We start from the raw sequence: 12,111 nt of genomic DNA on the forward strand, positions 1-12,111 counted from the left end.
TTGGACTAATAAAAACCTATAAAATTCAAAGAAAAAACTTTGTTAAACGGATGTTATGGTTCCAAGTAAAACCGAAAAACCCCTGAAATTCACCAGCAGGGCCCTTTGTATTTTTTAGAAGTCCGCGGACAGTTCGTGAACATCTAAAAAATTGGGGTGCTACCCTATTATAACCATTGCAATTTTCTCTGGGAGAAAGTGGTGGCTCTGGAAAGAGCCTTTGGGAGGTGTTTGTATGTCAAAAATTATAAATACTTAACACCTACTTCAAAATGGGTGCTGTAATTCTAAAAAAGGTCGCAATGCATTTTGAACTTTTCTCAGAAAAATCTGATTGCCAGCATAAGTAAGATGGACTCCATCTCTGCGAAAAATGTATGTACTACGAAACATAATATTTTCATTGTGAAAAGAGGACATGCCGAAATCTCTTAGAAAGGCACAAACAGCCTTATGAACATTGCACCTTGCTTTTTCCATTTGCGGACCAAATGAAGAAGAACCAAGCCACATTTGTCTCTGCTCAATCCATGAAAATATCACTTGAGAATTAGGAAACATGTCCATGACCTTCCCAAGTCCTTCTTTCATAGCAAATTGCAAAAAAAATCCAGTCACATGTCCTAAACTGTTCCCTCCACATTGAATTACAATTATGTCTGGATGTTGCTCTGTCTCCAAAGTAGCACAGAGAGGTAGCAAGTCCAACCACTTCATTCCACGTACTCCATGCCAGTGTACTTCCACATGTGGAAATACAAGATCTACAGCTACTCCACAGTTTTCTGCATGCACCTTCAACCAATGTATCCGCGAATCTCCCAAAATCCAAACAATCTGTTTTCTGAAACACACAGCCACAGCTATCTGTTGTTCTCTCAGCACGAAAATTTCATGACCAATCCCTTTCAGTGCTCATTCTCATTTGCATGATTTCTGAACCAAAACATCCCCGGATGTAACTCCTGATGTCCGCAAACTACCGCCATGTCCGCGGACATATCGTAACATGAACAGCCCTTCTACCATTTCCACTTCACTCTCTGTGCCATTCCCTCATTGGATGTAGCTAAGAAATCACATGACCATGCACCAATCACATCCAAGACCTCTACATCTAACTGCATCATCATAGATCAGCACTGCAAATGTACTGTGAATCTCTCTGAGTACAAGTGTCATATCATTGGCATGCACCATCTACAAGAAATACTGTACAAGTCTCCAAGATTTCTACTTGCAGCTCCATGCATATCTATATGCATGAACACAAACTACAGGTATGCATATTTTCTGTACAGTACATGAACACATTTTCAAACTGACTTTTAGCTTGTGTAATCTGTAAAAAGAATCTACTGTCTATTTTCCAATTTCCTAAAATCAACTATCACTTATAAACCTTTATACTATTTACTTTCTTTATACACACACACTCAAATCATGTTAAACTAACATTTTTGAAATGAAATATATAGATTACATATATTCAAACAAAATTAAATGCATGCAAAATCTCAAAAAATAATACTTATAAAATTACATATTTTTATTTATTTATTTGATTACTTTAATTTAAGCATGGCATTGAGGCACTAATACCTAGAACAGCTTAGTTACAGAAATAGTGGTATTCAGTGGTACATTATGAATTTCACAAGACATAGTAAAGATATTTTGTTTGCTACAGTTAGTCATTGCAATACAATTTGTTCATTAAGAAAATATCATATGTATTGAACTGGTGTGACGTATCTTATGTAAATAAGATAGTTTTAATGGTTTTGAGGAAGGCGCTGAGGATTTCAATTAAAAAAATCAATGTCTAAATTAAAAACAGTGCTATATACAAACGAAATTACTAATTTGTTTCTTTTACAATTGCAGTGAAGACCATTCTCCTGAAAAGAAGCAGCCGAATTTGAAGAACAAAGAAGAACTAAGAAATAACCTGTTGATTTTAGAAAAAATGTAAGTAGAATATCACCATAATATTTGTATTATTACTCAAACACACTGTAAAGTTAATTCATGCTATTTCTGTGCTTAAAAATAGAGATTGTGCACCATTCTGTCCAAAAATCCCCATGTCTTAAACAGCGATTTACAGCCAGAATGGCCACCAAATTCCTATTTTTGGAAACACAAATTACCCAACTCCACTGCTAGAATTTTAATATTATAGAACAAACAACTGTTTTAATTGTATACATTAGATTTACTAGTTGTACTTTTCCACACCACTAGCTTACTTTTTTTCTGTCACCTGAACCCCAGTTTAGTAGCACATAAATTCAAGAATATCCATCCCTACTAGTTGTAGTTCCCAATGCACAATCACACACCATTACATACATCTTTATCATCTTACTCAAACACTCATGCACACAGCACACATACATTGCAGAACACCCCAACCCATACCATCTTTATTTTTGTCAACAGACCTTAAAGAATGCCCACCAAAAGTCAAGTCCGTAGAAAGCTACACAGAAGTAGAACAAATGAAAATAAAAGTGTCCAACATAAGCATCCATCTCTAGCAGAATTTGTAAAAAAAGTTGAAACAAAACAGCTAATACAGTCATTTAGTGAAACACAGAAGTTTCAAGTACAAAAACATTGCTTCCTCTATCAAAATGTAAAACAAACCAAAAAACAATTAATAGAAAATCAGCTATCACTACAGATAAAACTGCTTCTTTAAATTTTGATATAATGCAAAGTAAGCATACCAAGAAAAGTATTTTAGCCAAAATGTACTGTCACAAAGTCCTTCAAAATCTTATAAAAACAGGAGAGAAATCAGGTTCAATGCTTAAAAACTATCATAGGAAATTAATCTTAGAAGCGTCTCAAAAGAAAGTTATTTATTTTAGTGTTAAACAAAATGAAACCACTAACAAAACTAATAACTAAATTACAAAAAAGACTTCTCAATAAACGAAATGTCAACAGAAAGAACTTCTTAAGTATATGCGGAGGTGAATGGAATCACACTACGAGCACAGAACCATACTTTAATGAAGAAGCGTACAAACAAAAGCAAACAAATACAATTGCCGCAAATAGCAGTGGTCAAGGTTATGAAAAAGTGAATAATACCATAATGGAACAAGAAGCACTCCTTACAAAAATATGCCCTGAAAACTTAGAATTACCCCTCCATCCAACTGAATCAGAACATCTAATGTACAAATGGCCATGCACGTCAATGTGTGACATTCCCAAATAATTTTTCAAGACTTTACGCCAATTCCTCAATCAATATGTAAAAAGCAAAGACAAAATCAAAATTAAACTACTGCAAAATATGGATTCCTGTCCAGTGCGCAAATACACAGGACTACAAGGACATTCATTGCCCTGCATTACAGGATCTACTTGAAAAACCAGCTTCCATGATATCAAAAGGATATCAACACATCATTCAACTATAAGAAATCTAGTCTATAAACTGTACTATGCTAAAAGTCCTGCTTTAGCACTAGCAAATTTAAATAACAATCTTCTACATGGTACAGCAAAAGACCTACTTGAAGAGATTGATTATATCCAGAAAAAATATTTTGGAAGTGAAAGCCACTTACAGAATGAAATAGCTTTAAACTAAATTAGCAACAATTCTACACATGGCAACCTTGTACTAAACACATACAAAAAAGAAATAATAACATTTAAAAGTACATCAGCTGAAGTACCAAACCATGTGTGTGTATGTTGTCACAGAACTTTTTATTAAAGTAACACAAAAACTGTAGACCTATCATACAAAATAGAAGACAATGAAGATTCTAAATGGTTTGAATCAGCTCTCTACCTTGTAGCAGAAAACAAATATGAAATAACTGACCCCTTAACACTTTGCAGTTACTGCACTACAAAACTTGACAACAACCAAACTCCTTCACGTGCTATCACAAATAACTTGGAATTATACCCACTACCAAAACCCCTACAACAACTTAATTTATATGAGAGCATCATAATTCAAACAGTGCACCCATTTCAAGCAATAATACGCCTTCAACCAAAAACAGCCAAATTACCTCACTCTGAATTGGTAAAAGGCATTTGTGGAAAAGTAGTTTATTTACCATTAGATCTAAACGAAAATGTGCATACTCTAGGAGTGCAACGTCCAATGCAGCAATCTTTAATTATCTTAGTAAATGGAGTACCTACAAAAGACAAAACAATATGGCAACAGCTGGTAGATTTACATAAAGTTAGACAAGCCTTGCAATATCTTAAAGAGAATAATGAATATTACAAAGAAATTAAAATTGAAGAAAACTTGAAGGATGCAACTGAAATAATTCTAGAAACACAAGAAAATGGTCAATTTGAACTCCTAGATCCTGCTACAATATCGAATACTTTAGACCATTATACAATTCATCCTTTGCACTCAAATGACACCATCGAAGATGCACTGCAAACATACCAAATGCGTCAAACAAAAGGATCACCAATCAGCATATGGGAAAACAGTATAGAAGCACATGCTTTTCCTCTACTCTTTCCTACTGGCAAAGGAGGAAGGTGCGATGATAGACCTATTCAAATATCAGCATCAGAATACCGCTCATTATGGATGTATTCTGAAGATCCCAGATTTAGACAAAATGTGGAATACATATTCCACCTACTCTTTGAAAGTGAACTAGCAACTTTATGTTACGGAGTTGCACACATATTAAAATCAGGCTCACACTTTCAAAATATGACAGCTACACAATTATTACAAAAAGTGCAACAAAAGGATGAGGTTTTACAATCAAATATTACAAATCTATTAGCAAATATGCGTGGTACTAAAGAGTACTGGTTTCGACGTCATGGAGATGTACGTTGTATGATCAGATACCTTGGCCGACCCACTTGGTTTGTTACATTAAGTTGTGCAGAATATGCATGGGAAGATTTACATGATTTTCTACGCATATCAAACAGAAACAAAAAAAACATAGATATAATAACACCTGGAGAACTTTGTTCTTTGGATCCTGTTAATGTTTCAAGATATTTTCACCATCGCTGCATTACTATGCTACATTTTATTTGTAATAAAACTGTTCCTCCCCTTGGAGAAGTGCAACACTTCTTTTGGAGAAAAGAATACCAAGCCAGAGGAGCACTACATATTCACATGCTTTTATGGATTAAAGATGCTCCTAAATCTGGTCAAGACAGTGATGCCACTGTTTTACAGTTTATTGAAAAATATGTTACTTGTGAAATTCCATCAGAAGCCACAAATAGTGATCTTCATTTACACATTTTACAATTTAAAAGACACAAATGTGGAAAATATTGTCGTTGCAAATACAAAAACAAACGGGAAATACTACACTAAATGCCGATTTGGTTTCCCTAGACCAGTTACAAATACAGGTCAAGTGAACAACCTCATGTCTTCAGTTAGCATAGTGTTAAAGGTAAATCACCTAAACATACATATTACATGAAAAGAAAAGAAGAAGAAAAATATATCAATGATCATAATGCAATCATTGCCCACTTATGGAATGCAAACATAGATGTGCAGTACATTGCAGACAATTCCACTGCAGTTGCACGATATGTCACAGCATACTTAAAGGAGAGTTCCGGGACTTTTTTTTTATTGTCCCTACGGTTCGGCCATGTGTTTTTAAGCATAACTCGGTAGATCGTAGAAAACTTTCCTATGGACCTTACCCGACTTTTCGTCCATTAACGCACTCGAAATCAGCCGCCATTTTCTGATAATCCTATCACTTGCCGCATCGCCCTGGCTCACCTGCTTTTGCGGCACTAAATCAAATCCCCCGCCCCTGAAACAGACTTTATCAAAACATTCATATTCCCCGCCTCTATCCGTGACGTGACTGTGCTGCGTAGGCAAACGCGCCCAGGCGTCTTCTACGCGACTCCACACAGAACCCGGAAATCAACACAGATCAGCTCACACAACACAGCGCGCCACAATTCGCAATATGAAAAAGTACTTTTAAATCAAACCGCAAGATTGTAAATTTGGTAAAGTACATTTATTTGACATCAAATGTTTAGAGAATATTCAGCGATTTTCTTTTTTATTTGCTCTCGATCCAAAATAGTTCGTTTTGAGGCACGCGATGTTCCTTTGCTGTACACAGGGTCTTAGATCATCTCACAATACAGCGCCACAATTCGGAATATCAAACTGTGGTTTAAAAGCAAACTGCAAGATTGTACATTTGGCAAAGTACATTTATTGGACATCAAATGTTTATAGAATATTCAGCGATTTTCATTTTTATTTGCTCTCGATCCAAAATAGTTCGTCTTGAGGCAAGCGATGTTCGTGTGCAGTAAACAGGGTGTTGGTTTACGATAAAATAAGCTCTTCGGTCGCACTGATAATCGCATGGCTGTTCCAACAACGAGGCACTAGTCCACCACAACGGTCTGTATGTTGCATCTAGCCGTTAGTACCGCGTAAGGGCATACTTGTACTTGGCGATCGTCCCATAAAATGGTCAGGGTGGTAACGTTGTTCACGCGGAGAAGCAACTGGCGGTTAAAGAAGCCATCCGCCGGTGTCTGGTACTCGTGACACATGCAGTAATGCATGATGTACCTGTTTGAAAAACATAAACAATGAAATTAGTCTCACCATCAGATCTTTATTAAAATTATTCATTTTATATATTCGGTCGGTAAACTATTTCATAGCTAGGACAGTGCAACTGGGTTTTAAACGTCAAGGGGGGGGCTGTAGGATACTGAGACAGTCCCTCAGTGCAGGGGTTGACAGGGAGTGCAGGTGGAGAGTGGAAGGGCCCAGGACCGAGATCGCAGACAGTGGACCAGTTGTTGCAGGGGAGAGGGAGAGAGAAAGCAGAAGCAAAGGTTTTGAGGTGCTTCCGTAAAAGTAGACGGTTCTCCCCAAGATAGTGCGCGGTACAAAACAACATGCCACATAGAACGAACAAGTACAACTTAACCCGTCTTTAAAGCAACTGTATAGTAATTAAATTGCGGTATAAACTCATCTAAAGAGTTACTTACATTATATTTGCATTTTCCATTGCGTCTGTGCGTAGGGCAGCCCCGAAATACCACTCCTTCTATGCCGACGTTATTTCTTCTAATGAACGAACATGAAATGGCTTTCGTTTCTGAAATTATATTCATTATCGTTTCTTACGTGGTCCCGGCCTGTCAAGGTCAAAATACAATAGAACCTTATACTGAGTCGTGTGCCATTCTGGCACCTGAGAAAAAATCAAAGCAGCTGACCTTCACTTTGAACGAGCACACATTCCTAGTTAGCTACATTCAGTGTAAGGCATTCTCACAGGACTTGAAATTTACACTCCATCTTTGCATTTTGTCTGCATGCTTTGCAGCCACACAGAACCATAAATACGGAGACATTCTATATTTTTTGAAAAATGATTTATATTACTGTTTGGTTTAATTTAATGCGCAAATGAACAAGGTTGGATAGATACACATATTCAATGGGCCTGCGACATGAGGAGACTTGAGAGAACAGACAATGAAATTACAATCATTTAAACTGTGATGTGTATTTCTCAATGAGTTCTTCTTTAGGTGGACATGGAACAGATGAAATGTTGGGTGGCAATGCAGTTGTCCCCTGCACAGGTTCGTTCACAACTCCATTTATGTGCCTATCTAGGACGTCAACAATAAGTTTCTCAATAAACTCATATTGCATATCCTCAAACACTGGTTTGATCACCCATTGTTTACTTCTTTTAGTGAAGGCCTTATTGTAGCGAAGCGTCCCTAAAGTTCCGGTCGTCCTACTTTGTTGACGGCCAACATTATGGTTATGTGCCAAGACCGCTAAAAGAGTCCGATTTATCATGCCCTCCATGCCAAAATGCAATCGTTTTGGCCTGTACTTGAGGCACATATTGTGGAACACCTCCAAATCTCCTGTGTGGCAGAATTCCGTGAGTCCTGAAGTGTACATGGTCTTTGGCACCTCTTGGCCTTTATCGCTCCCTGACAGCTCCACTTGCCACTCCCTGACAGCTCCACTTGCCAGCGCAAGTACCCCGGTGCGAACTGCCTTTGATAGGGCGGGGGGTGGATTGGGGCGGTGGTCGTGCAGACAAGACACAGGAAGACTCGTGAATGGAGACACACTTATGTGGATTGCAGGGGGCCGTCCAGCGTGAGGGGGATGCTTGGCAGGAGATACGGGGTCTGGAGGTAGACATGGGAACAACAACCCATGCGCTATAGACCACTTTGAAGTGTACATGGTCTTTGGCACCTCTTGGCCTTTATCGCTCCCTGACAGCTCCACTTGCCAGCGCAAGTACCCCGGTGTGAACTGCCTTTGATAGGGCGGGGGGTGGATTGGGGCGGTGGTCGTGCAGACAAGACACAGGAAGACTCGTGAATGGAGACACACTTATGTGGATTGCAGGGGGCCGTCCAGCGTGAGGGGGATGCTTGGCAGGAGAAACGGGGTCTGGAGGTAGACATGGGAACAACAACCCATGCGCTATAGACCACTTTGAAGTGTACATGGTCTTTGGCACCTCTTGGCCTTTATCGCTCCCTGACAGCTCCACTTGCCAGCGCAAGTACCCCGGTGCGAACTGCCTTTGATAGGGCGGGGGGTGGATTGGGGCGGTGGTCGTGCAGACAAGACTCGTTTGCCACAGGGCCTCACCAAGGAGAGGCCATCTAACTGAATGTAAGAGGCAGGCTGCAGGATCTAGTACATGGAAGGCAGGGGGGTGAGTTTATAAATACCTCACCCTCCCAGGAGAATATATGGGTGCAGTTCACCCTGGAGACCCTGGATCCCTAGGCAGTTAGTCAGCAGCAGGCTGGCCTGTGGTGGCAAGGCGGCACGGGCCAGAGGGGGTCATCTCTGTACCCGGTGCCCAAAAGGATGATTTATTATGATCAACCATATTTACGGCCTTCCTTTTATTGCCAACGCTTGAACAAAGTGGTGTGGTAAGTATTTTTGGGGGAGGAGGCAAGGCCGGGAGGCTTGATGCCAACCCGCAAAATAACATATGTATGTCTGCTGCATATGGGTTCAACGGTTATGTGGATTGAAGGTGGGCGGCCAGCGTGAGGGAGGATGCTGGCCGGAGACATGTGGTGTGACAAGACAAGGCACAGGAAGACTATTCAATGGAGACACACTAGATTCATTTAAAAAATCAAAACAACCATTGTTAAAATATATGTTGGGTTTTATTTTAGATCTTAATTTCAATTGAACATAAATAATAAACATTACACATTGTAAAATTGCGGTTGCAGCACATCCCGGGAAAATCCGCGGTATTGTCCACTGTCGCTGGGGAAATGTTGTCTAATGGCAAGTACCGCACAGGCAGGTATTACTCTCCGAACGCGGTGTCCGAGCCTCCCGTGAAGCCACCAAGTGAAGCAACGATAGGCCACCAGCCTGTACCACCTGTGAAAATGAAAGATGCAAACTGTATTAAAATGACAACTTTCTTATCACTGTCGATTCAGGTACAAAAATGTCATTCTGCTTTGAAAAAAATTCTATCTAGAAAATGCACAACATGGAACCAATTTACATGCATTCGAATGATATGTAGATGTAGTTTTATATGTGGGAGACGACCATGAAATAGTAGTGGCATCACTGACATCACAACCAGAGTATACTTACTCGTTACTCGGATTACGCGGGCGAACAGTGCCGCAAAGTTCGTGCATAAGCACCATCATCATCCTCAACACTGTCCGTGGGAGGCAGGCTTCCCTGAACTCTGGCAGCTCGGTGATGCATTGCGGACTTGGCTCGCCTTCCGAAATGTAGGCCAAGCACCCGGAATTTTCACGGCAGCAGCAGTTCTCCTCCTCAGTTGGCATTAGCTCGCACCGATTGCACGTGCACCAGGTGGAGACGCCGTCCATGCGACATGGTCCAGGCTCTTCATCCGTTGACTGGTCCTCCCAACTGCCGTCCGAATCCCCATCGTTTTCGCGTGCTTGCCTTTCCAGTAGTTCTTCCTCGGTGTACTCGGGCTCGTACATATACGGCATTATTGTAGCCATTGTGTGGTAAAGAAAGTAAAATAATTTATAGCGGTGGTACTGGTATCTGTTCACACGGGCTACAATCAACGAAGGTAGCTGACCAGAGCACAGAAACGAGTCACAGAATACTCAAAGTAACACAGCGAGAGGAATGGAATCGAAAATCTGCTGCTGTGTGTTGTGAAACGGTGTGTTTATACTTATTGAGGAAAGAGGCGTCCTGCCGTTTCCATGGCGACACTTCATTAGCTGAGGCGCAGCGATTGTTGACACGAAACGTGCTTTGGCGTTGGGAAATGGGCGGTACGCGTCTGCTGATGTCAGGCTCAGGAGCGGGGGATTTGATTTAGTGCCGCAAAAGCAGGTGAGCCAGGGCGATGCAGCAAGTGATAGGATTATCAGAAAATGGCGGCTGATTTCGAGTGCGTTAATGGACGAAAAGTCGGGTAAGGTCCATAGGAAAGTTAACTACGATCTACCGAGTTATGCTTAAAAACACATGGCCGAACCGTAGGGACAATAAAAAAAAAGTCCCGGAACTCTCCTTTAACCAAAGCAGAAAAGACAGAGCTCCAAGACCTCTGGAATGACCTCTCATCAGATAAAACAGTGTCTCAGAAATTATACAGCTTGGGCATAAAAATACTCTCCCATAGAGAATGTGGATCATATGAAGCAGCTGATCGTTTAATTGGTACTTTGGTACTGCATTGTATGGTAAATCTGAAAGTATAGTATGGCTAAGTCTTGGTCCAGCTAAATCTAGAAAAAGAGTTCTAAAATCATACGAAGATATAGAAACAATAGCCAAACGTGATCCCCACAGCCACAACATTTTAAAAAATAATGTATTGGACACATACTACCAAAACAGAAATAATACTTTGGAAACCATGTTTCTATACCACGTAGCCCAAAACTACACATACAAAAATAATATAAAACCGGATGAAAAAAAAGGTAAATACAGAGTGACAAACTGTGAAGGCAACTTAGTTAAACTCACTAAACCAAATTTAATTAATCATATCAAATTGTCATGATAGATTCCTCAACATAAAGAAGTATATTACATGTCCCTGCTACAACTCTTTAAACCATGGAGAAAAGAAGAAGAAATACTACATAACTATGACTCATATGAAGATGCTTTCAAAGCAAATGAAAGCACTATAAGTGATGTAAACTTTACACAATACAAAATAATGATGCACAATGAACAGCAACACGAAGAAGAACTCCAGGCCCAACTAGATAAGGACACTCCTAACAGTAGTCAACCTTCTATAACAGGAAGCCAAGAACCACTGGGAGAACCACTAATAATAAATGAGGCAGAATTAGCTATGATAGAAGTAGAAAACACCATGTGTCAGTATGAAGATAAAGAAGACCTAAATATACTACAATCAAAACTAAACAATGAGCAACGTAGTATTTTTCAAGAAGTAACAAAACAAATTGCACATGGTGTACAATATGAAAATAAAGAATGTTCCTGCTATAATATAAACCTATACTACTGTACATCAGTGGTGAAGCTGGTTCTGGCAAAACATTCCTAATCAAAATCATCAGTAACTTCCTTCAACAATTGACAAACAACAAACTGTCAGATGTTGTCACTGCCCCCACAGGTTTAGCTGCCTACAAAATAGGTGGTGTCACTTTACACCGATTACTACTATTGCCAGTAGAACACCAGAACAAATTAGACTATTACAAACTTTCTGCAGAAGCTGCAATGGAACTATGCAGAGTATTGAAACAAATGAAAAAGCTACTAATAGATGAAGTGAGCGTGGTCTCCAACCTAATGTTGGCTTTGATTCACCTCAGATTACAAGAAGTACTCAAAACAAACTATGAAGAGCTCTTTGCAGGAAAACACATTATTGTTTATTATTGTTTTCAGAGATCTTCAATTGACACCAGTAAAAGGGGAGCCTATTTTTAAAACATTAGGACACAAACTATGCCGTAAAACTGTTGGCAGCATTGGAAATGTCAACCTTTGGCAACATTTCCAATACAGAGAATTAACAGAAAACATGCAGCAATCTG

Source organism: Ambystoma mexicanum, chromosome 1q, assembly GCF_040938575.1.
Source record: "Ambystoma mexicanum isolate Mex_15411 chromosome 1q, UKY_AmexF1_1, whole genome shotgun sequence".
In the NCBI taxonomy this organism is placed as follows: domain Eukaryota; kingdom Metazoa; phylum Chordata; class Amphibia; order Caudata; family Ambystomatidae; genus Ambystoma; species Ambystoma mexicanum.